The sequence below is a fragment of the Peromyscus eremicus genome, chromosome 2 (genome assembly GCF_949786415.1).
Source record: "Peromyscus eremicus chromosome 2, PerEre_H2_v1, whole genome shotgun sequence".
NCBI lineage: Eukaryota > Metazoa > Chordata > Mammalia > Rodentia > Cricetidae > Peromyscus > Peromyscus eremicus.
In genome coordinates this window covers 101,204,712-101,232,698 of record NC_081417.1, presented here as the reverse complement: position 1 = coordinate 101,232,698, position 27,987 = coordinate 101,204,712, and the positions used below count along the sequence as shown (strand labels likewise).

The window sequence follows — 27,987 nt, the reverse complement described above, 5'->3', positions numbered from 1 at the left end:
AAGAAGAGAAAGCAAAAGAGCTTTTGAGGAAGTGTCACTATTTTAATTCTCAGCAAATCATGGAAAGGAGTGTATTTGACAGTATATGAATGTTACAACAAAAATTATCCATTTTTATGTTTTCCACCCTGAATGGTTGGTGTCTCAGAAATGAGTTAGCCATCCCTGGCAATGAAACTTAAAAATGTCATTCTAAATGAGAGCTTGTAGTGCTTGGGTACATTGAGAAAGAGGAACAGAAATGGCAGAGAGAAGGGGGAAGCCTGGTGATGACTTTCCCACATGGATAGAAGCAGGCTGCTGGAAGGTTGGCTTTTTCTGCCATAAAAATTTGAAAAATCAAATACAAACAAAAGCAAAACAGAAAGGTTGTGGCACTCATATAAATTTAATCTCCCTTGTTTCTCACTTGGTTCCATTCAGAGAAACATCACCCAAGTATCCTAAAATAAATATAAAGTAGATTACACCATTATTACCATCTGTCAATAACACATCATCGGGAGATTGTGTTCAAAATATACAGCAGAACCCTGTACCCTCCTCCATTTTATTTCTCTCATGTGTTTTCCTTTTCTGTTTTAACACCTCCAACTCTTCCTTCTAATTTAACCCAGTCTAAACAACCACTCTTTGGTTTGATTTTTGAGATAGGATTTTGCTATCTAGTGCCAGATAGTCTTGAACTCATTATGTAGGTCAAACTAGCTATGAACTCATGGCAATGCTACTGCTCAGCCTTCTGAATTCTGAGTTATATGTATATGCCATCATACATGGCTTAAGTGATCACTGTGTTTTATCTTGTCACTTTCCTTTAATTTCTATTGGTATTTGTTATTATTGTGAAATTACTCTACATCCAAATAATGTGTAAGACATGCACAGACAGGTTTGATATACTTTTTAAACAATGACTGCCTTCCTGAAGCCTCACAACCCCTTAAACATTATTTCTCTCTACGCTCTGTGATTTCTGCTATATTGAATTTCATGTCAAATTTCATGTTCATTTTTTATATACAATTTTACTCTATCTGAATGTGCTCCTAAACAACATAATACCTTTGAACCTGATAATGATAGAAACATGCCTGATGTAGTCTTCTATGATAAGCATATTTTCTTGGTGTTTTTGAGATATAGCTATGTTGATAAGTATGCCTGCATTTCTCTAATTTTATGAGCCCTAACACAACATGTTGCACTAAATAACTATGGCACATGACTTATCTGGCCTTCTGTTGATGTAAACTTACTTCAACAGTATAAAGAAAACTATGATGATTCTTGTACTTGTCTCCAAAAGTGTATGTCAGAGCCTAGCTAGAGTACACTGGGTGCCAAAGAATATGGCATTCTCTATGATATTTTATGATTCTATATGATCTATATGATCTAATATATGATTCCATATGATAATTTCAGTATTTTGAGTATCCATATAATAGCTTATTATTATTATTAATCATGTTTCATGACAGCTTCCATAGACTTAATGAGTTTTGATGAGAACTCATGCTCCGTATATTTTCTTTTCTTAGAATTAAGGCAAGGATTAAATATCATTCAAAAAAGAATTACATTGTTTTTTTTATTTACAACTGCTGCTTTAGCAACATGAACCTACTTTAGTCTAAATTGCCACCTGAGTTTTTATTTGGGCGCCCAGTGTCTGAATTATTCTATTTGGAGTACAAGTAAACGAAATGAAGGACAACCCATCCCTCTGCCAGGTGGCTTCCTTACTGCTCTCTGGGTCTGTTGGGAGCCTCCCTGGCTTTTCACTGGTTTTGTCTCTTGCTCATGAGGCACCTGGCCATCAAAGCCTCCAGATGCTCTTCCTCTGGATTCATATTTTCTCTTCAATTTTAGCCTCTAAGAATTTCTTTTAACGTTAGACACAGCCAAGCATTGAAATGCAGTCACAACACTTCAGTGAGTGGCGCCCTAGTCTCTATCTAGGATTTCAGAGTGCATTGTTGGAAACAGTGCTCCCTTCCTATTTCTAACAGAAATTGTTTCTCTTTCGTCCATGGCTTCCAGAAAGCCTCATGCAATCTTTGTTTTGCTTTCCATATTCCACCACTTCTTCCTTTTAAATTCTTCTCTTCTGTTCTGGAACCAAAGCAGTGAAGTTATACCTGAGGGTATGTTAGAAAGAGAAAGTCATCACCTGTGATGCTCTTAGTCTTCAAACACTGATCAGAGAACTTGTCATGTGTTACCCTACTTGTCTCACAGACTCACAAGTGCCTTAGACTTCCAAGACCATCTGTATTACCTACAGCTGTGTGCCATGTCCTGTGTTATGTGGCTCATAAGTATTCCTTGCTAAAAATGTGAGGATTCTATTCCTGTTTTCAGAATGAGTAAACCAAACCACAAAAAGCTAAGTAATTGAACTCAAGGTCCCACTGCTTAAAAGAAGCAGAGTAAATCTGCACAATCATCTGACTCCTAAGTTCAAGTTCTTGCCGTGCTTCCTCGAAAAGAGTTAACTAAATCTTGTAAGTCTTGGTCACCTTATACAGGCAAATAAGAAACTCAATTGCCCACACAATGAGGTTTATGGTTATTTTGTTTTGTTTTCAGACCACCCCCAAAAGAATCACATTAGCCATCAGAAACAATTTGTGACAGGATGCTTGCCATGTGACTTAGTGGAAGCGGAGGATTCCACAATCAATATCTCATCTATACAGGAAGGACCCCATATTTCTGCAGAAGGAAGTAAATAGCGCTCTCACTCTACCAGTCTTGATCTCATTGTCAGTTGCTTGGGCCCTGGTGTCACTGTCAGCCATGAGGGAGAGGAGGGAGGTTCACATTACCAATCAGCACCACCTTGGCTAGAGGGAGTCCTTTATTCTCAATTAGAAGGACGATCTGTTTCACATCCATCCCAGAATCCTCGAATAAGCCCAAATGCCAACATTATGCTTATTTGGGTTTTTGTCCTTTGGCTACTTGGTTGGATTTCTTCACTCTATTATAGTAATCAGCAGCTAGGTGCTTCCCATTATTTAAAGTTCAATTATTTATAATTCAATAACCATTGGCTATTTTAGGTTATATTTAACTACCAGGAACTCTAGTCTCAGTAGTTTGATGACTTTAGGCACTGGTTTAGGACTCACCGAGGGAAGGACCTAATGATATGTTAACTGGTAGTGCACCCAGGCTGCCTTAACCTTGTTCCCTACATCTGACTATAAATGACATTAGATGGCCTTATTTCTGAGTATAAATTATAACAATATGTCTAGAAATCTAGTCATTTAGTGTCAATGCAGCAAGCTGTCAGCAAAATGCCAGCTTTTAAAGAAGCAGAACATGGCTGGTTGGTGGTGGCACACGCCTTTAATCCCAGCACTCAGGAGGCAGAGCCAGGCGGATCTCTGTGAGTTCTGGGCTACAGAGTGAGTTTTAGGACAGGCGCAAAGCTACATAGAGAAACCCTGTCTCAAAAAAACAAAAAACAACAACAAAAAAAAAAAGAAGCAGAACATGAAACAAAAAATGTTTTGCTATTCAGAAAAGTCCATCTAAATAATTAAAACACATACAACCTGAAGATATGAAATGTAAGAGGAGTGGACCATGGAAAGAAAAAAGTTAATTGTTACAATTTTCATTTCCTGAGTTGGCCTTTATTCAATCAAGCAATTATTCTGTATTAGTGTGACACTAGACATATTTTAGATTTCTAGAGATTCATAATATATTTGTTCCAGCATATTAGGCACCTCATCAAGTTTGAGGTTTTTTTTTTAACCCCCTGATGACTTCTAAACTGATTTTGCAACTTTCTTTAGGTTCCAGAGTTACATGGATAAAAAGTTTCCATGGATCTTAACTCACCTGTGCTAACTATAGCTGAGAATCTCTGTGACCATTTGTGGTGGAATTGTCACCTTTTTTGTCTCAGCAGAGTCTAAGAGTAAGGAGTTCGAAATGCTGGCATAGGAAATGCCCTGTGTTCACGCCTTCCTTGGTTCTTCATGCTTGACAGTACTTCCACCCTATCTTTTTCCACATGTAGCACAGCCTTGACCCCACAGAACTCTCCCTCTGGGCACAAGAAGTCTTTTATGCTTCCTTTAGCCCTAAACAGAGGGCCTCTCCTAAGCAGGGATTGGAAATTGTGCCAAATTGCACATAATTGTGCATGATGAATTTGTAATGCCGGCTAAAACTTGCTGGAAACTCAGCTGAGACCACCAAATTCATTTAGTTGGGTTTGGTTATGGGCCAATCCTTCATTCACTTCTCTACAAAGTCTCTGGAGCTTTTATTTGCTCACAAAAATATCTAAATCCAGCACTAGAATTTTCCTCTGCATGGAAACTAAGTCAATTTGATGTTGCTTCTCATAGTTGTGTGCCTTGAAGTCCTCAGGGGATTAAATGTTGGGGGAAGAAAAGAGGTGGTTTTGGAGTAGAACACAAACAACTCTGGATGCTGAAAAATTTAATTTCCCTTATTATTTGTTTTAAGGAGCAACACATCGTTAAGTTCAAAGTCATTCTAATGGAGAAACCACACCCCTCAGCCTGTAGCCACAGATATTTATCAAAAAATAACTTCTAATTTCAAAAAAGAATCATATGGATATTAAATGTAATGTTAGGAAAAAAAATTCTCAGTGAAAACTGAACATATGTCAAGTGGAACTCACCTCGAGGAAACGCAGCAACCTTTTCACATCAGTTATTGGGAAGAAGTGGGATGATTACAGGTGATGTCTGTATTCTTCTATTTTCTAAATTTTCTGTCATGTGACTTTAGTACATGAAAAATACATTTATTGAAAAGGAACTTGAGATATTTTGCAGATGGCTTTGTTTCTTCTCATACCATTCATATTGAGCTGTGAAATATAAACCCATGTACAGTGTAACATGTGTAGGCATCTACCCCCAGGGAAACAATGCCATCTTGTATTGAGAGACATTCACTCTATGGTCTCAAAATGTGCTTAACAATATCCATAGCATGATAACAACCATCCTTTCCCTGCCAAGATAATCTGTTTTTACCAACCATTAACTCCCAATACTTCCTCATGATGCAATGGACTTATTTATTCAGAAGCGTAGAAAGCAGAATATAGAAATTTATAAATGGACTCTTGGGTCTATTTTCCTAAAGGGAAAGAAAAAAATGCACAAGAATTTTGAGTCACAGAACCTAGGAAGGGAGACTCACTTTTTGCTACTAACATCCTCATGGTGATCAGGGGCCTTGGTGTGATTTTTCTTTTCATGAGAAAATTCTCAAATGTTCTTGTGAAATGCAGTCTGCTCCTGGTATTTTCTTCTTCAGAGCTTGCCTCGGACCACAGCTTGTGCAGTCCTTGTTCCTATAACCTTGGTGAAGCCATAACACTTTCCCTTCTGTTCACTGGGAAGTTCGAATCTTTTCTACCAAGTTAGAGTTGCATGCTCGTGTGGCTAGATGGGACTGTTTCATCTTCCAGAAAAGGGAACTGAAGCTCAGAGACTTCACAGTTCTTTACTGGATTCTTTTATCTACCAAACAATAGATTCAGAACTGGTGCCCTAACAGTGCATTTGGGCTCTGAAACTAGTTTCTTACTCCTTCAGCATAATTTTGCAGAGATCTTTGATCAGACATCTTCAAGTCATTATCACGCAACTTTCTTTCAATTCAATTCACTCCAGTCTGGAGTCAAAGTCATTGAGTGGGTTGAGCATTCAGAGGCAGCTGCTTCAGGGCACAAGGGTGGGGAGTATGTCCCAGAAAAGCCTCACCTGACACGTGAGCTTTCCATGGAGAAGTAGAGTCCTAAAAATCCACATCTGGCTAGTCTCATGGTGAACAATTTCAACAACACTAGGCACTATATACGGAACATTAATCAAGTGATTAAACACTGTATGACATGCTTTAATCTCTAATTCTCATGATGATTCAAAAGGATTAATTAGTGCAATAACTCTTGTTATATTATTATTGTTATCAAGCTAAGGAAGCTGTGACTTAAAGAGGTAAAACAATTTTTCCAAAGCTAAGACTAGAAACCAGGTGTATCAAATGTCAAGGCAGAAAGTAGAGATGGAGGTTGGGGGGGCATGACACATGACACATGACACAGAGCACATTAACCCTCTTCTATACCCTCTTGGTAGGGAATTTGTAGCATGATGTGCCATACACTGAGGGATAGCACCCTTAGAAGGTTTTAAAATAGTGTGCGTTTTTAAAGAGAAGTAAGCCTTTATTCCCATGTCTCTCAAATAGTATGTAACATGTTTAATAGATAACCTTCAGGACTGAAGTGGCCGAAGGCTCACAAAAGATGGAAAAAGACCTGGGAATGCAACTGTCATGCACAAGAAGGGAAACTGTGCAGTCACCTCTTGTAGGAGAAATCACCAATGCTGGCAAGCACGTGGTGCACATACCTCTTTAGTTAGTAAAAACCACAATCAGTAAGCGTTGTCCTCCTCTTTGTCCTCCTCTAATGTGGGGCTGTTTCTGAGAAGTGAAACACATTGCTAAACTCTAAGTCACTGTTAAACTGTTAAAAAAAAAAAGGCCTCAAAGAGTGGCTGCCAAACATTCTTAAGTCAGCATTAGATTCTGAATGCAGAACGGTAAAGACAGAGGTTGAAGAGCTTCAAAAGGGCCTAGATGGAGGGGTAAGGGGGCAACTTCTACACGCAAGACAGCCTGGAACCAGACATTGTTTTTTATTAAGAAACCATTTCACTCTGTAGTGTATTTTTATGGTTTACATGTACAGTATGCATTGTCTACGTTGCTATCATAATCATCATGGAGTTAAGAAGATGGCTTAGTGGGTCAATACTTCCTGAGAAAGCATGGGGACCTCTGTGCAGATCTCTAGTGTCCAGTGAAAACCAGGACTGTGCCTGCGCTATTGTGACATCACTACTGTGTAGAGGAGACAGAGTTCTTGGTCTCTCTGGCCAGCCAGTCTAGCCAAACCCCTAAGCCCCAGGTTCAACAAAAGAACTTGATCAAAAACAAGGTGATGAAGAGATTGAGGAAGACATGGTGGCAACCTTTCATCTCCACAGGCACCTCTCCACAGGTACACACACACACCATGATTGAGTTAGCCTTGGACTAAATTACTGTCTAAGAACATCCTAGTATATCTGCTGGTAACACATCTTCCCAAAGTGGGGAAGGGCTCAACCGAAGCAGTTCAACTTTCCACTCAACTCAACCCAGTCTGGAGTTAAAGCCACCGAGTGAAGTCACAGAAATTTAATACACCCCCATGACTCTGAGTGTCTGTTTTTGGCAATTACAATAATCCATACTAGTCAGCATGTGATAGTGGGAAACAAAATGATCATAATTGAAAACATACATTTATGCAAAAACTTGCATGTGAATGTGCATGTTAGCTTTATTTTATTATAGCCAATGCATGAAAACTCAGACGTCCAAATGATGAATATAAGAACAATAAAGGATATGTATACAATGGAATATTATTGAGGTATAAAAATGAACTTGGTACTGATACATGCCATACTGTGGACAAATCTCGGAGACACCATGTTGCTTAAAAAGCAGATACAAAAGGCCACATACTACATAATTACATTTATATGAAATGTCTAAAATAGGCAAGGAGGCAGAATGCAGATTAGTCATTTCTAGGAAATAGAGGGACTGGAAGAATTAGGAGTGATGGCTTAATGTGTATGAGGTTTCTTTTTGGAGAGAAGAAAGCCTTCTGGAATTAGCGGTTATGGTTGCACAATACTGTGAATATAAAATGTTACACTTTTAAAAATGGTGAGTTTGATGATAGCTGAATTTTATCTCTATAAAAATTGCAAAAAATTCTTAGTGGTCTTAACTTTCCCATAGTGAGAACAAAGAACAGGAAAACAAGTGAATCCAACTGTTATTTCCTTCACATGTGGGAAAAATAGTTATGTAGTTAACTAGCATTCTTGAAGTTCTTCCTCATGGCAGGCCCCATAATGCACCCAATAGAGTTCTCATCTAGTTCTCAGACAACCTTAAGTGTGTCCTGGTATCCTTGAAACAGAAGAATACACCACGTTTACATGTCTAGTAAACAGTCCAGCAAGGATTTGAACTGTCAGTTCAGTTATAGTCCTCACTGTTTAAAATAGCCTCTTTGGAAAACAAAATGAGTAGTTAGAAAAGCAACAGGAAGTTTGTGTTGGAGTCTTTGGAGCCTAGTTCACCAGGAAAGTATGTTAGTAGAGAGCTGGGGAGGGAGGGAAGATCAGGGTCTGAAATGATAGCAACACTCTACGAGCACAGCACATTCAATGATGTACAACTATAAACAAAGACTCTGGTGTTTTTATGTTTTCTTGTCCTAGGTTATGGAAAAACACATGAAATGCATATTCCACCTTGTAGCTGGCAATACTTGGACTCTTGAAACTTTGGCATTATATTTAACTACACTTAGGAACAAATAAATACTGGATAAAATTCTGATGAAGAAAACTAGAATCAGATTCTGAAATTTTAGCCTCATGGAAACTTGAAATAGTAAAAACAATAAAAAAAAGAATCTTGCGATGTCACAGGAATGTTTACAGCTAATCTCTAGTTGCAAAATACCCCATAGGACCCCAGTAAGCATTCAGGCATTTCTCTGGTGAAGAAAACCCTGATGGGGGGCGGGATTCCTTTCCCTCTGGGAATTTGTGGGATGAAGAGCTGTATTCTTGTCATTTTTTAAACTATCTGCTAAAACAAAATGGAATATATTAATATTGCTGTTGCAAAAGGGATTGCCAATTGTTGGTTCTCAATGGTCTTGGAATTAATACTTTCAATCAAAATTTTAGGTTTTTTTTTTTTCCGTAACAGAAACTTTCTGATTTAATGGAAAAACAATACCTTGCTTAGAGTAGCCCTGCTTAGATTTTTGAAGCAAGAGTCTTCAAAGGAGTTTTTTGATTAGGACATATACTCTAGGGACTTTCTTTTAAAAAGCATTTCCACACATACTTCTGATACCCAATAACTTGTTCATAGATTCAGAGAGAAGCTATCCTGGTATGGCTGCCATGTGTGTAGGCTTGAGAGTTGGGGGGCCAAGGACAAATTGGAGGCCTCTCAGCTTTGATAGTATTGTTGAATATGCATTCATAGGGTTCCATGTAAACATTACTGAGAAATTGTTGGGGGAACCAAGTAGAGCAATTTGCACTAGGGGTAGTGGAATTTTTTTTTTCTTTTAAACCGGGTAGAACTCAGCACAGATGTCTGCAATGTGTGTAGTATGTGAAAATTTTTATGCTTTTTAGAGCATGAATTAATGGGCCACAGATCATTCTTTCTGTGTGAGGCTCACCAGAGCTTGAACTAAACTCTTCATTTATTTAGATCTGCACTTTCATTATAATTTTTTTGAAATTATACTATGATTACATCATGTCTCTTTTCCCTTCTTCCCCTCCAGCCCCTTCTGTGTGTCGTTCCCCCCGCCACCTTGCTCTCATTCAGAGTTATGGCCTTTTCCTCCTTTTCTTTAATTGTTGTTGCTGAGTTCATAGAACGTTACTTGTATGCTTATATTTTCAGGGATGACAATTTGGTACTCAATAACCGTTTGATGTGTCTTAGCACCCACCGTCTGTAGTTCTCTGTCTAGGGTTGAGGCCTCATGAGCTTCCCTGCTTCCACATTAGCAGGTCTATTGGTGTTTTCCTTGTTCAGGTCATATTTAGGTAGCCATATTGGTTACCCTGTAGACACAATCTCACAGCCAACTTCCTGTTCCTTCAGCTCTTCTATCCTTCCTGTCTCTTTTTCTGCAATGATCCCTGAGTAGTAGGTACAGGAGTCATGTTGTAGATGTATCAATCCATAACTCTGTATTTTGATCAATTTTTTTTTTTTTTATAATCTAGACCTACTCTTGTTAACCTACCTCTGACTAAAGAGCTTTTCCATGACCTCATAGATACCATCTCATACTGTGACCAAATACCTGACAGGAAGCAACTTAATGAAGGACTGATTTATTTTAGGTTATAATTTGAGAGTACAGCCCATTATGGAAGCAGAGGCATAGTGGAAAGAGAAAATCTTAGCTGTCACGGCAGAAGTATAAGGTCACATTCTAGTCACAGACCAGAAGCAGAGAGTTGGAAACTGAGTTCACCTCACTTACTCATTTGCTTCTTTTTATGCACTCCAGATCCAAACCCATGGGCCAGTGGACCTACACTTGGGTGGTCCTCTTTCCTCAGCTGAACTTCTTTGGCAAGGCTAGCAATGTGTCTCCTAGGTGACTGTAAATCCAGCATGTATTGAGTAGGTTTATGAAATTTTTAAGGTAGCGAGGATAGCATCTTAAAATAAGAATAATTTCACGGTATATTTAGAGAAAGGAAAAGAAACTAAACCCAATCCAAATAACCCTTTTGAAGTCTGATGGTACAAGTACACCGAGAGTGGGAACTCTACCCTGCACTCAGTGAGTTCAGGAATATACACTGCTTTAGGGAGACAGTGATGGACTGGTCTAAAATATGGCTTTTAGACTATGGTTATATTTTTGTTTGTTTTGCTTTGTTTTGAGTGCTAGGGATCAAACACAGGGATTTTGTATGCTGGACAAGTGTTCTATCACAAAACTATATCTTCAGGGTATTTCTTATTAATGTCATTCACTTACTAAAAAACACACCAAATAGCTTCAGCAACATCCCATACTCCTATCTGGTTTTGAAAAGGTGTTGCACAATTTTATTAATCTGTCTTGCGTTGGATGGTAAGTGAGATGGTTGAAATTACCACACTCAATGTGTGAGCCAGTTTAACTTTCTTCTTGTGGGACTAACACATACACATTGGGACATGCTAAATCATTGCGTTATCCTGCCTAAATGCTTATATAAAAAATAAAAATAATGTATTTTGTACTATATCTTTCCATGATTAAATAATTGCTTCTAGAAGTTCCAAAGTAACTGACAGCTGGTTCATTTTTGAGCACTGCCCGAGAAATGGGATGTCGTAGACCTTATTACAAAACAAACAACTGAAAGGAAGCAAAAAACAGGATCCTGGATTCTGGACCTCTTCAGTGAGGTTCTCCCAGGCCCAGGGTCCGAAGCAGGCATTTACACTGTGGTCTGGAATCTAGCCTGAAAGAAAGTGTGCACCATGAAGGTGCTTTTGAGTCTTTTCTTAGTCCAGTTACCTAGAATTCAGCATACCACAACACATACAACATTCTCTCACTTGGACATTTGTGTTGCCTCTCTTCCGCACTAGAGCCCTGGCATCTTCTATATAGCTCTTCACAAAGGAAGAAATCATAAGAATTTGAGTATTATAGTAAGTAGAAAACTCTTTTTACTAAGCAAAATGGAGTCTCATTTATAATACAAAAAAGAGGAATCCGCAATAACAGCAGAGTTTTTGAATCATCACTCCACAGAAGGATTTTGCTTGACTGAGGAATATATAGTTATTAGATGCTAAATAACCTGCCTAACAACTTAAACAAATGCACTAGGCATATGGTTAAAACTATAGCATCCTCTGCTCACCCACAGAGGATAATTCCAAGGAACCAACACATACCTGAAACTGTAGATACTCCTAAGATTTTACATTACACTAAAGGTTTTACACATTCATACATGAACGCACAGGGACAAATATTACATGCTTACAATAGAGTTAGAAATTAGCAAAGTAAGTGTTTAAGAATAATACAATAGAACAAGTATAACAACATATTATGATAAGTTATATTTTAAATTATGGATTTAAACTATAAACGTTGCTTAAATTATGGTATATCCATACAATGGAAGACTATACAACTATTTTAAAGATCATATATATATATATAATATGCATATATATGACACATATAAAAACTATACCAGATTGTAGGAAAATGTAACAAAATTATTTTTTAAACAGAAAATTAGTGTATATATATATATATGTATATATATACATCTTTATAATGTGTAGAAGTATAATCACTAAAAAAGTTAACAATTACTTAGATCTCTGTGAGGTCAATTTATTACCCTTAGGTTTTTATTTATAATTGATATTTTAAACTTTTTCAGCAGCATGCATGTCTTAATTTTATAATAAGTAGAAATTATAAGATTATTTTCAATTTTCAGATTGAATTTTTCACACTTACCCTCCCCCACATACACAAAGACGGTAATTCAGTTGTTTTTTTTTTTTTTAGCACATCAAAGTGAAAGTCATGTCTATGACTTTCCATTGCCCTCTGGTGGAAAAATAGAGTAATTTTTATGGGCATGCTTATTAGCTAAATTACACCCAATAAATATTTGTATTCTAAGTCAGACAGGTGATAGCTTTAGTACTACAGGCAGACTTGTTGATCTTCGTTTCTGACTAAATCTTGAAGTAATTAAGCCAGAAAAATCCTTCTGACTGAGAGAGAGAGAGAGAGAGAGAGAGAGAGAGAGAGAGAGAGAGAGAAGAGCAGAAGGAGGAGGAGAGGAGAAGAAAAGAAAATTATACATGTCTATGAAGTTATTTTAAAAGCATATAAATTCATCAATGCAGTTCTTTGGAGGATAAATTTCTCATAGTTATCTATGTTAATTATAACTCAAGAACTATTTTAGTCTTGGTCACTGACAAGAAAGGGCACATGAGTTGAGGTTGAAGATTAATTTTACTATATTTTAAATACATTAGAGAAAAGCAAACACTTGCAATTTGGGGGTTCATAATTAGTGCTGAGTTAAGTGTTAGTCACCCTACTACTGCTGCTCTTTTCAGCATGGAGACAGCATGCTGCAAAACATCCATGAGTTAAGACTATTAAAGAATTAGTTCTCTCTGTGGTTCCCTTGTCCTCCTGTGCATGTACACTTGTATTCTTTTTTTTTTTTTTTTTTTTTTTTTTTTTTTTTGGTTTTTTCGAGACAGGGTTTCTCTGTGTAGCTTTGCGCCTTTCCTGGGACTCACTTGGTAGTCCAGGCTGGCCTCGAACTCACAGAGATCCGACTGGCTCTGCCTCCCGAGTGCTGGGATTAAAGGCGTGCGCCACCACCGCCCGGCGTACACTTGTATTCTGAGGTTTGGGCAGCCACATGGAGAAAGTTAATGCGTCTCTCACACAACCCAGAATGGAAACTTACTTTCCAACAAGTGCCTGTGGACACATCATGTCAATACTCAAGAGTCTATGCCTTTACCATGGAAGAGATATCTAGCCTGCCACAGTTTATTCCTAACTGCATTAAGGGCCTGTGGTGGGCTTAGTCATGACATACCAAATACACATATTTGCTAACGTGTGTTAATGTATATGCAAAACAATTCTTTTTATTGTTTAAATTTTTCATTCTACGTACCAACCACAGTCCTCCCTCCCTCCCCTTCTGCTGCTCCTGCCCACCCCACCCCCATATTACTCAGCGGTAAAAAACAATGACATCATCAAATTTGTAGGCAAATGGATGGAACTAGAAACAATCATGCTAAGTGAGGTAACCCAGACCCAGAAAGACAAACACAGTATGTATTTACTCATTAAGTGGATATTAGATGTAAAGTAAAGGATAACCAGGCTACAATCTACAACCTCAGAGAAGCTAGGTAATAAGGAGGACCCTAGGAGGGACACACATGGATCACCCTAGAGAGGGGAAATAGTTAAGGTCTCTTGGGTAAACGGGGGGGGGGGGGGTAGTCTAAGGGAGGAGATGGGGGTTGGAAACATGAAGAATTGAGATGGCCAAATTGCGGAAGTGATGGAGAGGGAGAGCAATGAAAAATATCTTGACAGATGGAGCCATTATGGGGTTAGGGAGAAACCTTGTGCTAGGGAAATTCCCAGGAATCCACAGGGATGACTGCAGCTGAGAATCCAAGCAATCACAGAGAGGATGCCTGAACTGTCCTTCCCCTGTAATCAGATTGGTGACTACCCTGTTATCAAAGACAACTCTTAAGAAACAAGGTAAGGTTCTAGAGAGATGGCTAGTGGTTAAGAGCACTGATCTTTCAGAGGACCTGAGTTCAATTACTGCCACCCACACGGTGGCTCTCAACCATTTCTAACTCCAGTCACATGGGACCTGGTGCCTTCTCTGGCCTCCACGGGCACCAGGTACACACGTGCTGCACACAAAAGACACATAAAACAAATAAATCAGCTGTATAATACAGATTGTATCCTGTCAGGGAGGCTGGGAGACTGAGAAGAATGGACGGTAACCTGTTACTGTGTTTCCTTCTGAATCTTTTACTTTTGGTACCTCCCAAACTTGTCAACCAATTAAAAATAAAATGACAATGGTTTATTACAGAAAAAAATCAGAACTTTTTAACATGGAGTGCACTTTTAGCTATGGCTGGGAAATGGAATAATATATTACCTAAATACAAAGGCAGAAGCCATGTACACTTATACAGAAATCCACTTTTAGTATTTAGAATGTAAAGGAAACCAAGGTGAACTATAAAATGAAGAAAGGTAAGACAGGTCCTATGACCCCTGTCTGTACAGATGAAGACTTGTATGTTCTCTGGATATCATCTGTTAAATGGGCAGATGATTTAAAGAACAGTATCCTTACCCAATATTACTCACATATCCTTCTCACAGTTTCAGCATTGACCCTTTGAGTCACTTTCCCCCAACAGCAAAATCTGAAGCTGAGTTTGCTGTGATTTATTCTTTTAAGCATATCTTTAACACTAGGAGATACCTTTTAGCATCAAACTCTTATGGTATGTTATTTGGTTTTCATTCAAAGATACACTGAAGACAGTGAGAAGTGATAATTGTGTTTCAAAATAAAAATAAGAGAAAAATGCAGAGATTTTTTAAAGTTTGCTCAGTCCTCACAAGTGCATAGATGATGGGATAAGAAATGCCATGTATAATGTTTCACGTGTGAGAGAAGCTCCAGAGTAACTGTACTGAGCCCCTTGGCCATTGCTGATACCTGAAACAACAACCAAGTGACAGACGAAAAGAGTTCTTATAAAATTTTATCCCTAAATTTTTAGTGACAATGGTACTTAAAGTTTCTTCAAACAATATGGTTTCAGAAAAAAAACACATAGAATTTTACATAGCAATGCAGAAATGTGAAAATGTAAGAAGTTCTACCACATGGGCAGACAACGTTCCCCACAAAGAGCCATAGACCATCTAACACGAGAAACCTATTTCCTAGTTGCTGGTCAAGGAAGTCCAAGAGCCTCCCCAAACAATATAGGCTATTTCTGTTGACCTTGCTTGTCCCCTAGAGGTTGAAGGCAAGCCCCTATTTCTGAACACATCATACACTTCAGACAGGATTCAGAAGATTCAAGTTAGATCTGACCTGAGAGCCTCTTCCCCGAGGACTAAATTTCATAGTACTGGAAGATGCTGTGCTAGTTACCATGGGAGGGAAAGAACCAATAGTCCTACCTAGCTGTGATACCTATGAACTACAACAATTACCTGCATGGCAAGATTTCCTAAAGGCAACAGTGGCACCTATATCTTGGCAGTAATCAACAGCTGTCTAATTGGACATAAGGTCCTGCCCAAGAGGAGGGAAATAATACCTGGTACTGGAAACCTAGCCATCTATCTACATGTGGCTAATGAGGTCATGGATCTTACAACCTCCTACTGTCACTTTAATAAACTAGCATAATTCTTAATTATATTCTAAATTCTTATCCTTATGTCCGCAGATAAGTTTAGCTCCTACCACTCATCAAAGAAGATTCTTTCTGTAGAAGATAGAGACCATCACAGTAAACCACAAATGGATAAAGTATGGAGAACAATTACTTGTGGGGTACCACCTCCAACAATTACATCTACAATGCAATCCCTACACATAAGGCTCAGGGAACATCATGGAAAAGAGAGTGGAAAGACTGTAAGAGCCAGAGATTGTGTCTCCTAAAAATGATAGGGAAGGTATATCCATGATAACTCAAAAATATGGCTGCCCAAACAAGACATGAACAATGAACATGAATAGATGCTAATGTAGAAGTGGGGAATCTGACTAGGCCCCACACTCAGATGAAGAACTATAGGAAACTAAAAACTGAAGAAAGAGGGAGGATTAGTTTTTCATATGACTGAGTCCACTTACTTATCCAATATCAAGCGGTCAGCCCCCAAATCATACATATACAAGCAAGACTAAAAAGACTCAGCAAGCTATATTTATATATTTTTGCATTTATATACATACATAACAATAATAGTCAAAGAAAAAGAGACCATGAATTTGAGAAAGGGCAAGGGAGATATATGGGAGAGGTTGGAAGGAGGAAAAGAAGGGCGTAAGCAAATTTTAATTGATATAAAAAGAGAAAAAAATCCAAGAGTTCTATTTTTTAAAAAATAGCACAACTATTTTGCAAGTTGAAAGTTATGACTAAGTCAGACATAGGAGGGAAGAAGAGAAAATCTAAGTCACAGGTCAGGCATTCTATTCAGGGTTCACAATACAAGTCTGGGACAAAAAGCAGAAAAAGGGAATGGTCTCAGGTAGACTTCCTCGGAGGTCTGCTGTCTATATAGCCAAAGACAGTTGGCATAAATCTGTTGTCCTAAACATTATATGTAATTCTGTTTTTTAAAAAACAATAGACTTTCCTGCTATCCTCTTAGCCTCCTTAGGAATACACATTACCAAGTGCGGCATAATATTTCCCAAGACTCTCAAAAGTGAATATCAGTGGTTTAAAATGTCTCTTATTTATGCATTTCTCATTGTGTCATAGAAATGACTAATCACACCTTGCAAATGCATTCTTGAAACATTAAGAAACCCTCACCACCTTCTGCAAACTTTACCATTTTTTAAAAAAGAAGAAGCCTGAACTTTGGACCACACAGAGATTTTTTTTTATTAATCTTTCACCTTAAAAGTTGTTTTTCTCTCTTCCTAAGGAACCTGACTTGCTTTTAACTTTCCCCTGCCAGATGATGGAGTGTCCTGCATTCTTATTAATGTAGATGCAAGGCTATTTGCTTGAAACCAGAAAATTCACATTTAGGCATGCCACATAATATTCATATCTCTTTATAATTTTAACTATTTTAAGACAATGAAATTTCAAATCTACTAAAAGTCCTTCCTGCTTGTGCAACTTCTTTTCAATGGTGAAGACACAGATAAGTATTTTAGTTTCATATCTATTCCTATACAATGATACATCTCCAGTTTTCCTCAGACACAATCCTATGATGTTTCTGTTACCCATTGTTTGAACAGAAAAATTTGAAGGTATCATATCCAGATTTTGCCTTGAGTCTAGTAAAGTTTTTTTCCAAGGCCATAGAAGTGTGAGGTGGAAAACAGCATTCCAGCTCACTCCTTTCTCTGTCCTTTGCTGCGGATATTGTTCTGTATAAATAAAACACTGATTGGCCAGTGGCCAGGCAGGAAGTATAGGCAGGACAAGGAGAGAGGAGAATTCTGGGAAGTGGAAGGCTGACTCAGAGAGACACTGCCAGCTGCCACCATGACAAGCAGCATGTGAAGATGCCTGTAAGCCACGAGCCACGTGGCAAGGTATAGATTTATAGAAATGGATTAATTTAAGATGTAAGAACTAGATAGCTAGAAGCCTGAGCCATTAGGCCAAACAGTTTAAATAATATAAGTGTCTGTCTGTTTATTTTATAAGTGGGATGTCGGACTGCCGGGGTTTGGCGGGACCAGAGAGAAAACTCTCCAGCTACAGTCCTTGTAAGGTCTCTAACCACAGAAAAATGGTATCTCTTCAGCTGAAGCAATGCAAAGTCCAGAATCTGCCGGTTGGCTCTGCTTGTTTCCAATGTGAGATAAGGAATGTCAAAACAAACTCCCTAGAACTTGTTTTATTCCTAAAAACACCATAATAGAGTCAACAATATCCTAATTTTCCATTCTGACAACATCTTAATTAGACTTACATTCTAGGGTTTTCAAAGAAACAACAACAACAACAACAACAAACAAAACAAAAAAATCTTTTTCTTTTCTCTCATCATCTTCTTCAATGCTCAACCAATCCACCTTCACGTTAACTACACACTCCTGGAGCAGGTTGTAGGGACAACTGGGAATGGCTAGGCTTCCATTTTCTCTGTGGGATTTCTTATTACTCTCTGATTTTTCAGATGGACCAGGAGCAGCAGTGGCAGCAGCTCTCTATACGCTTTGAGCTCTCTTTGCATGCCTGAAAGAATAAAGCCATTGTTCCAAGGTGTGCAGCCCAGAAAGAGTCTGGTCCACAGAAGCAGCATGAATGGGATTCTGTGGTTCTTTCACACCTGGGGACCAGGTGGGGATGTATCAAAACAACCAGGAGAGGAGAGTGTGTGATGGACCATTTGTCATAAGAAAGTCACTCCCCCTCTTCCACCTCTTTGTGGGTATTTTTCCATTTCTAGCAATGCTGGGGCCCAGCTAACCACAGGCTAACACCCACATCATGCCTTTTGTCTTCAGAGAATTTATATCTGGGCCCAGTGTATTTGTGAAAGACAAATGCCACAAGGAGTTTGTGGGGCAGAAATTACCTCCTTTAAGATATCTGGTGACAGTCCTGTTTTTAGGATGTGTGCCTGAGACAGGCTGATCCAGGAAAACCCGAATGCTGCCTTGACTACATGCCAACCTGAAGGAAATGAGTAAATGAATTACTAGGCTAAATTTTCTGAAGCTAGTATAGGATTCAGGAAAACTAGAAAAAGGCACTAAATTTTTCTCACTAGCAGAGACCACCTTGGGGCTCTCTTGCATGTCATGTAATTGTATTTTGATCTGATTAAATATCTCCCATGATATCTTAGCTCATCATACTCATAACAAAATAGGTAATTGAGCATCAACAGAGTAAGGGCACAGATTTGGCTGTCTAGAAAAGTTCAGAGGCAGAACCTGAGTTCAAAAGTTTGCATGCTTCAACAGTCTTGTTCATGAAGAATAACGTGAAGTGTTCTCTGGGCACTCATTGAAATGAACCCAGAAAGTGATGACAAGACATGGCTGAGATTACCACTGTTTGCAATGTCCCCTCAGTGTTTTTTTTCCGGTTTGTCCATGAAGATAAGAGTAATGGCTCTTTATGTACACCTCATTCAGTAGGGACAAGTATGCAGTCAGTGAAGTAACAAAGTCTGACTCCAGGGAGACTTCATAAGTTCCACACACCACTGCCATCAGTAAATGAATGACTTTGGGGAAATTACTTAAAATTGGTGTGTACCTTTCCATAGCTTCAAAAAATAGATCCAATAGTAGTACTTATCTCACTAGGTCATTATGATGATGAAATTAGATAATGTATATTCGTTTAGAGTGACTAGCAACACATGCTCAATAAATGGTAGTTATTATTTTTATATAGCTAGTATATTTTATACAGCTACAATAATGTATATTTTATAGTATTTAAATTTAAAGTAGCCTTATATATTTATATAAGTGTGTTTCCTGGAAAAAAAAAAAGTGAAGTTCTAGATTCTTGCCTCGGCTTTGCATCTGGAACTTAGGGCCTACATCATGCTGTGAAGCATCCAGCAATGATTTTGGCTAATTCCTTTGTGAACAAAGTTAGCTGTAGAGGTCTTGGTACTCCTTCTCTGTCTTTTCAAAGTCACGTGACAACATGTCTCTGACATCTACAATATACACAGTGTGTAGCACATATAGTTTATTTTTGTTTCTCCACCTAAATGTCACAAGACAGTCCCATTTTATGGATGATGACAGTGAAATTTATAGAGATTCAGCAACTTGCCTGACACTGTTATATTCCCAGTCTATGTGACAGTCTATGTGTCTAAGTGGTGTTCATTTAACTCAGTGCGCTGGCCCAAGCCAGTGTGACTTCCAGTCTATTTGTCTAGGGACCTGTTTAAAAAGGTCTGAAACAATGGTCTCCGTTTTAACCATCCAAGTGAAAGTTAGCACCATTGTAAAGAGAAAATACTAAATCAGTTCTTTGTTAGTAACAATGGTTATTTTCACTCCTAAAAGATTAATAAGTGTGAGAAGCTAAATTTAAACCTACAACTGGCTAGAGATTAAACTAATACAGCTCTGTTTTGGAAGGAAGCTTTTAAAAGGCCAGAACTCAACTTTTCAAGTTAACGGAATTCAAGCTTTCAATGCTTTCCTTTCTCTTTCCTTTAACTAAATTCAACTTTGTATTTTTCATCTTGTTGTTGGAGTCTTTCCAGGTCACCTCTGTTAAGAAACACAAGGCCCTTGGCACTGCGCTTTTGGGAATGTGCCACATCTGCCTCTGAATGTCGGCCTGCCTACCTTTGATGCTGCAGTCAACACCTAACTTAAAACAAAGCAGGGCTTGAAACAGAAAAGCAACTCAGAGCACAATGGGTCCAGCTTACCCACCAGCAGCCTCAGCACTGAGTATCATGAACAGGAAGACCCAAAACACCCCCAAACAGCTCAACATTTCAAGACAGGGCTAACCAATTTTCATCCAGGGGACGAGAAAGAACAGTGCTACATCAGAGAGGAAGAAAGGAATAAATGATGATGACAGCTATGCTGATTCATTGTTTTTTTAAATAATTCTGAAACATTCTAACTATTTTGGTGTCATGTAGATACTCTGCAGAGCTAAAGAGGTTTTGTTCCAATGTGTGTATGGACTTTTATTTATAATAAGGTTTTCATTTTGACATGATACTCCAATTTAAAATGTGGAATTCTTCTTTGCCTTAGTTCTCTAGAGCTGAGTATGTAATTCATCATCTTGGTGGTCCCAGGAAAGTGCACTGGAATTTTCAACCCAGTTTTTAATAGCTACATATCTACCCATATGGTAACAATATTACCACAATCAAATCCCCGCTACCAGAGACATCAAATAGTTCAATGAGCCCCACACCCAGGAATATTTTCTTGTCTCAGAGAGGTAAATTTCTATCTTTCGATTATCAGAAGAGAACTAATGTGATCCAACCTAAAGTAACATGGTCTACTGAAGGCAACCTATTGATCTAAATGAGAGGATTGGTGGCTACAGAGGAAGCTGGTGGATAAGGCAGGCATGTTTCCGTTTACAGATGACCCCTTCACAAAGCTTGCAGCATCAGGAGATCCGTGTCTGCTTCAGAACAATAGCTTCCTTATTGTAAGAATCAGAGTGAGTTCTGAGACAAGGCAGCACTGCTACTGGAAAACAAATGGAAATAGGGAGTGCACTGTGGCCTTCAGGTTCCACAGGGTCACCTCCAGTCTAGGGCACTGCTGGCTTTGATGAGCTTTCCAGATCCAGTCAGAAGGGAGAATCCACAGTGCTTTGTTTCCTTGTGAAGTAGCTGATGAATTCAAACAAACAAAAAGATTTCTAAGCCTCTCTGTGCCCCAACACAGATCTTAAGATGAAAAAATTCTAAATCACCCAGAGTCATCCAGCTCTAAAGCACTCTCTGATATTCTATCTCAAGATCTCTTATTCTTGTTATCTTACAATGTTCACTGTTCATCCAGGCTTTGATGGAGGCATTGACAAGAGACTGATGGTATCCAAGGGTCCTCAAAGGTCTGGTGACATGATGTGGTCAGGAATACAAATAAGCAAAGTGAGGGCAAACTCATCATGAAAAAAGGGGTAACAGAAGAACCACCTTTTTTCTTTTTTTTAATTTAAAAGGTTTTTTTTTTTTCCATTTTACATGCCAACCACAGTTCCCCCTTCCCTCCTCCCACTCACCCTCCACTTCCTCCCACCCCACTCAGTTTGTAGAACCACTGGCAGTGAGACCAGGATTTATCCCTAGTGCATAAGGAACTACTTTATAATTGAAATGCTTACATTCACAAACTGTATGGGCCAGTACGTACTATAGAGTAACCAGTGCTGATGTATTTTGATGTGTTTACTAAATTAAAACAAAAAAAAGGACTGTGAAAATGCAGAAGACTAATGGCCACAGGGAGGTAGTGACCGAAGGAAATTAGGAGCGGATGGATCCAGGAACAGGGGAGGGTGGAGGACAGCAATGAGAAGAAAATGAGACCACGAGGCCAATTTTCAGAAGGTGGCCTCAAGTCCCTGACTTAATTTTATTTGCAGTGCTTGAGTGGACATCCTCCATCCTCCCCTCACCATTGACTCACTGTATCGGTTGTCACCCGCAATCACAGTTACTGTCTTAGTTTGCTCTCTATTGCTGCAATGAACACCATGACCAACAACAACGTGGGGAGGGAAAGATTTATTTCATCTTATAGCTCATAATCCATCACTAAGGGAAGTCAGGGAAGGAACTCAAGACAGGAACCTGGAGGCAGGAACTGAAGCAGAAGCCATGGAAGAACACTGCTGACTGGCTTGTTACCCATAGTTTGCTCATCCTGCTTTCTTGTACAACGCAAGACCACCTGCCCAGGGGTGGTATCACCTATAGTGAACTGTGTGCTCTCATGTCAATTATTAACCAAGAAATTGTCCCCACAGACTTGCCTGCAGGCATGTCTAATAGAGGCATTTTCTCCTTAAAGGCTTCCTCTTCTCAGATGACCCTAGCTTCTGTCAACTTGACAAAACCCTATACAGCACAGTTGCTAAGCAACCAATGAAGCTCAGGGTTTTGTGTGTTACCAGTGGCATCTGAGATGTGTAATCTAGTGATAGCTGCTGGGAAAGCAGATGGCCTCATGTCTGAGATGTAGATTCCTTAACTCTTGTCTCTCTTATTTGGGGAGAAGACAGTATGTTCTATAATTTGTGGTTATACATGATGTGATGGAGGTCTAGACTCAGTAAGGAACTGAAGTCAGGGTGATGTTGGAGACAGCAAAGCCCACAACTGTTTCCTTTGCTTAGTGGAAGAATATCCCATCCATGAGGCCTCCAGAAAGGGCCTTCTGAGAACATCATACAAGTAGTTCCATGAAGATGACTTCAGGGACTCTAAGCTTCTGTGTTGAGTAGTCTCAAGCCATGGGTTCTAAGCTCAGTGGAAATCTTGGACATTACATCGTGTGCTCAGATTTGGTACTCACTGTTACTCACGTTTCTGCCCCCAATTCACTGCTGCTTATCCCCAGCTTTGTAGTCCAACTAGTGTATGGCTTCCTCAGGATTTTGCCTTGCTACTTGCAGTTCTTTATCATCCCAAGAACCCCAGAACTGGTTTCTTGCATGTGGGACACTAAAGCTTATACTGTAATTACTATCAACAAAGCCTTCTTGTGAATTTCACGTGTGTATCATTGACTTGAAAGATTCCAAGTGTAAAAGACTCCAGATGTGATTACATCATTTAATAATAGGCCATTAAAAATAACTAAAGTAAAGGGATAGAGAGATGGTCCAGCAGTTAAGAGCACCAGCTACACTTCCAGAGGAACCAAGTTCAATTCCCAGCATCCATATAGCATCGCACAATAGTCTATAACTCCAGTTTCGTGGGATCTGATGATTTCTTTTGGCCTCTGTAGGCACCAGGCACACACATGGTTCACAGACACATGCATGCAAAACTATATATATATTATAGTAAAATTTTAAAAATGAAAAGTAAAACAAGTGAAATCTACTATAGTCAGGAAAAGTTAGTTTTCTTATCTAAGAATCTGAAAGTGTTTTTATAAAAGGATATATAGAATTAATAGGAGAAATCCTCAAAGCTTAATGACTTTAAGCTCAACAAATAATTTTAGCATTTGAGTGAACAAAAGTTTGATTTTTGATGATTAAGACATTTCTCCCCCGCCTGCCCCCCCATGACAAGCAAAGTGTTTGCAGAAAGTATAGACAGATGATGGCCTTGCACTCAATTATTCAATGTTTCCTTCAGAAAGACACAGTACTTCTGGGAGGAAGTTGATTTAGTACTTGGTACTGAAGATGGAGAAATAAAGCTGGACTTCATGAATAGACATCTTATATGACCTCAGGGGAGATTTCCACACAGAGCACCAGGAGCCCTGCTTCCCAGTAGAGCCAGCATGCCTGTTCCATTCTTAAGACAGAAAACTGTTTTAGCAATGCGCTGAGCATGGGGAACTCTCTGCATAGTCAAGGACTTGCTGGATGGAATTTTTCCAGGCATTAATGCACAGGGATACTGAGCAGTGAAATGCATCACTGTTTATTACATCCTCTAAGACTACTTCTAAGAGGCTTACAGAGCTCAGAGGGTACTACCATGTCACTACTGTACAAAGCTTTGAAATAAGCTTTCATCTCCTCATTCTTAAACTGTTTGCTGTGGCATAGACATGTGAGAAGGTAAAAACCCATGGGCAGATTTAGAATTAAGAACTATTTTGGTTCAACTGTACTCACTACCAATGATACAAATATATTCTCTGGGAGTCATCAGTCAGGATTATATATTCTCTTGGTTTACCAAGAGAGGTTGATTTTAAGCCAAACTGGCTCCTGCTGGACTGGTGCTTGTAACTGATACTCACTTCATTGATCACTGTTGGGGTTCAGATGGAGGAGAGTGAAACCTCATTTTTTGACATTCACATATACAAGGGGGGAGAAAGAGGGAAAAGGAATGCAGAGTAGTAGAGGTTTAGGATAGGATTTGAAAACTTCAAAGTATTCAAGTGGATAAAGCTTTCCTTAAATTTATAAGATGCTCAAAGCTAATGACCTGGTTGATATACATGTTTTTTTTTAAATAAAACCTTTGAAAGCCAAACAAATAGTGAGTAATCTAATGAGACTAGCCTTGTTAATTCCCCAACCGACCCATTATATTGGGACTAGCCAATAGAAACACCAGGATAAGAATAATTTCTAAGAACAGGGGAGATGAGGATGGGGTTATGCTTGAAACAGCAAAGAGAATGGGTTTTCTAAACCTCTTTATTATTTGATTATTAATATATCTTCTACACTAAGGAGTTCAGTGTAAGGCTGATAAAGGGGTGTTGCTCAATGGGAAAAGCGCTTGCCATGCAAGAGTGAGAAGTTAAATTTGAACCCTTGGAACCTATGTTGAGCATTAGCACACATCTGTAATCCCAGTCCTCCAATGGTGAGATGGGAGGCAGAGGGAGAAGAATCCCTAGAAGCCACAGACCAGTTGGTTGGCACACACAGCAATACACAAGGCAAACTGTCTCAAATAAGTTGGAAAGTGAGGACTGAACTGACACCCAAGGCTGACTCTTGACCTTGACATGCACATGATGACATGCATGAGACCTCACTTTCACACACAAACATGTACACACACACACAATATAAGAAAAGATTTCAATATAGAGAGAACACAGTATCATATTGTATTTCATGCCAAGCAAATATTAACCAAAACAAATGTAAACTGGCGTACTCTTTCCCTAAAGTGTAAATTAATGCCTATTCAATTTTGATTTTAGACACACCAGGTATAGCTCTCTCTCTCTCCTCTTCCCTTCATTTGGTGTATTTTATTCTGTATCTATATGAGTAGTGGTGAAAAATTCATCTATTAATGTCCACTGAACTCCCAAATGGCATTATGCAAAAGTATAATGGGTTTGTATTCAATTGTAAGTGACAGATGGTTGGTTTAGATTTGCTTTCCTAAATACTGAAAGAAAATCTAAAGTGCTACTAAGTTTATATTAGTTAAATAAGTATTTATTATACATACTACAACTGCTACTATTATAATACAATGTTGGAGATCACCCCAGAAATTAGAAGGGCAATGGTCCAGAACCTGAAGGATGAGAGGTAGGAGGTCATGAGTGTGGTGAATAACTGGGTGAACAGAAGTAAAACAAAACAAAATAACAAAAAAACTCAGATCAAATAAAGAACACAAAATGCCCATGGAAGGGATAGGCGTTTTCCACTTGACTGACTGTACCAGAGAGCAGAGAGAGGAATTGAAAGTGGAGGTGGAGAGATGAGCAGGGACCAGCTTGTGAAGAGATCTGAAAACCGTCTAAAGAATTTAGTCTTAAAAGAGAGGACATTTTGAAGCTGTTAAAGTATTTGAAATGAGCATGTGAGTGGTCCTGACAGATCCTCTTACTGCAATGCTGGATTAAACCCCAAGTATAGCAGATGAGTTTCCAGACTGTACTAAGCTGTTGAGAGATGGTGGGCATCCAGTTTGGTAGTGACAGCAGTGGCATATGGCTAAAGGAAAGGAGTGAAGGGTTTGGAAGAACAGGCAAGCACTCTTGATAGAGCTTGATGACAATGGGTTACAGGGAATACATAGAGAGGAAGACAGTATTTAAATGTAGGAAGACTAGCTTCAGTTTAGGATACACCGAGTCTTGCCTCTCTGTAGAACTGTGTGACTGTGGGTTCAGCTTAGGGTGTGCCAAGTCTTGCATCTCTGTGAGGGAGTTGAACCTTGACAGTCTATTGGATCTTCTAGCAGGGGAGCACAGGTACACACAAACCCTTGCCCCCCCCAAAAAAAAAATGGACTTCTGCTATCAGGGAAGGCCCTCTTCATTGAAAAAGCATGCAGCTTTGGAAGGAATACTCATTAAATGGTGGGTGGGGGAAGGAGTCATTTTAGTTATCTCAGACCTGTCTACTCCACCACAGAAATTAGTGAGGTGAGAGTTGATAGCCAAAATGACCTCACACCTGAGGAAGGTGGCTATATGTTTAAATTTGTAATTCAGAATTATTGTCTGGTTAAAAATATAGATTCAAGAATAATAAGTACTTGATTAATGCTCTGCTAATGCTAATGTAGGGAAAGTAATTTTTGTATTCCTGAAAAAAAAAAGGCAACATGATGGGAAAAAAAAAAGCCAGAAAGTCAGGATAAAACAAAAGAACAGATGACATGTGGGGAGTGGGGGCGGGAAGAGCCTAAAATACACCGTTTTTGTCTGTCTACCAAGGTCACTGACGAATTTCAGTAAGTAAATAGTCAACATTGTGGACTGAGGAGTCGTGCAAGCTGTGACCATTCCATGGAATTTATCAATAAAGAGAGCACCACTGGCCTTGCTGAGAGGATTTCAGATGCACATGAGGAGCACACCCATTTTGCAAAGGGTTTATCATTAGTAGAGGCAGAAGGTGAGTATGACTCGGGCATGTGGTTTGAATGTAGAGGAAAGAGGTGAATGGAAGATCGAGAATGATGTGAAGTAGAGGGAAGCTGAGTTCTAACAATACATAGGAATATCTTTAATGCATTTAAAGGCTGCTGGGAAGAAGCCATCAGAGGTCTTCAGGGAGGAGCCAGGGGAAGTGGAACAGTATTACAAGCCGAAAGTCAAGCAGTTGCTGGGAAAGGAAAGGAGCCTGGCTCATGCATGGAGGCCAAGGGAGTTCCAGGCTGAGGGCTATGTTCTTTGTGCTAACAGTGAAATAGAGAGTCAGGCCAGTGTTTTTGAAAATGTCAGAAAGAGAACAATGTTCACCTTGGGCATCAAAGAGAGAAAGCCGGAAGGCAGTGAATGACTAGGTATTACTTGACATCTGTTTAGGTAATAGACCAACCATTCCTTGTAAACATAACCTACAAAATGGTATAGTTTTATTCATGAGAACCTTTCTTCTTATGTTCTTTCATCTTTGTCCTACTATCCAATCTATGCCAAGCTTGATCACCTTCATGCCTGATCTGCCAGCAGCCAGCCTAAGTGGAGTACAGTATCACCATTTTGCTAGGATAGAATCTGGCTGTTTTCCCAAGTTCTATAATATATCTGTCATTTCTACCATTCTTCATTATTATGTATCAACATGTGTCTCTTAAAAATAGAACTCTGGCAGACTACCCAGAGGGAAAGTATCTTTTTAAAAGTAACTACCAACTAGACATTATGGAGCAAGAGAGTCTTTGGAACACAGAGCTCTAAGTGGGATGTCTCCATCAAATCCCTCCCTTCAGAGCTCAGGGAACCCTGTGGCAGAGGAGACAGAAAGAGCATAAGAGCCAGAGTGGATTGAGGACATCAGGAGGCTCTCTGAATCAACCGAGCAAGGATCATATGAACTCACACAGAGTAAAGCAGCAAGCACAGGGCTGACATGTGTCTG

General features: G+C 39.1%; 1 long non-coding RNA gene across 1 annotated transcript; it reads left to right on the top strand.

Moving 5' to 3' along the window:
• Window positions 1–6,941: 6,941 nt before the first annotated feature.
• On the top strand, window positions 6,942–8,576 carry LOC131903749 (uncharacterized). The gene is made up of 2 exons (XR_009377584.1): window positions 6,942–7,084; window positions 8,367–8,576. It is a non-coding gene; the product is annotated as an uncharacterized LOC131903749 (long non-coding RNA).
• Window positions 8,577–27,987: the final 19,411 nt, after the last annotated feature.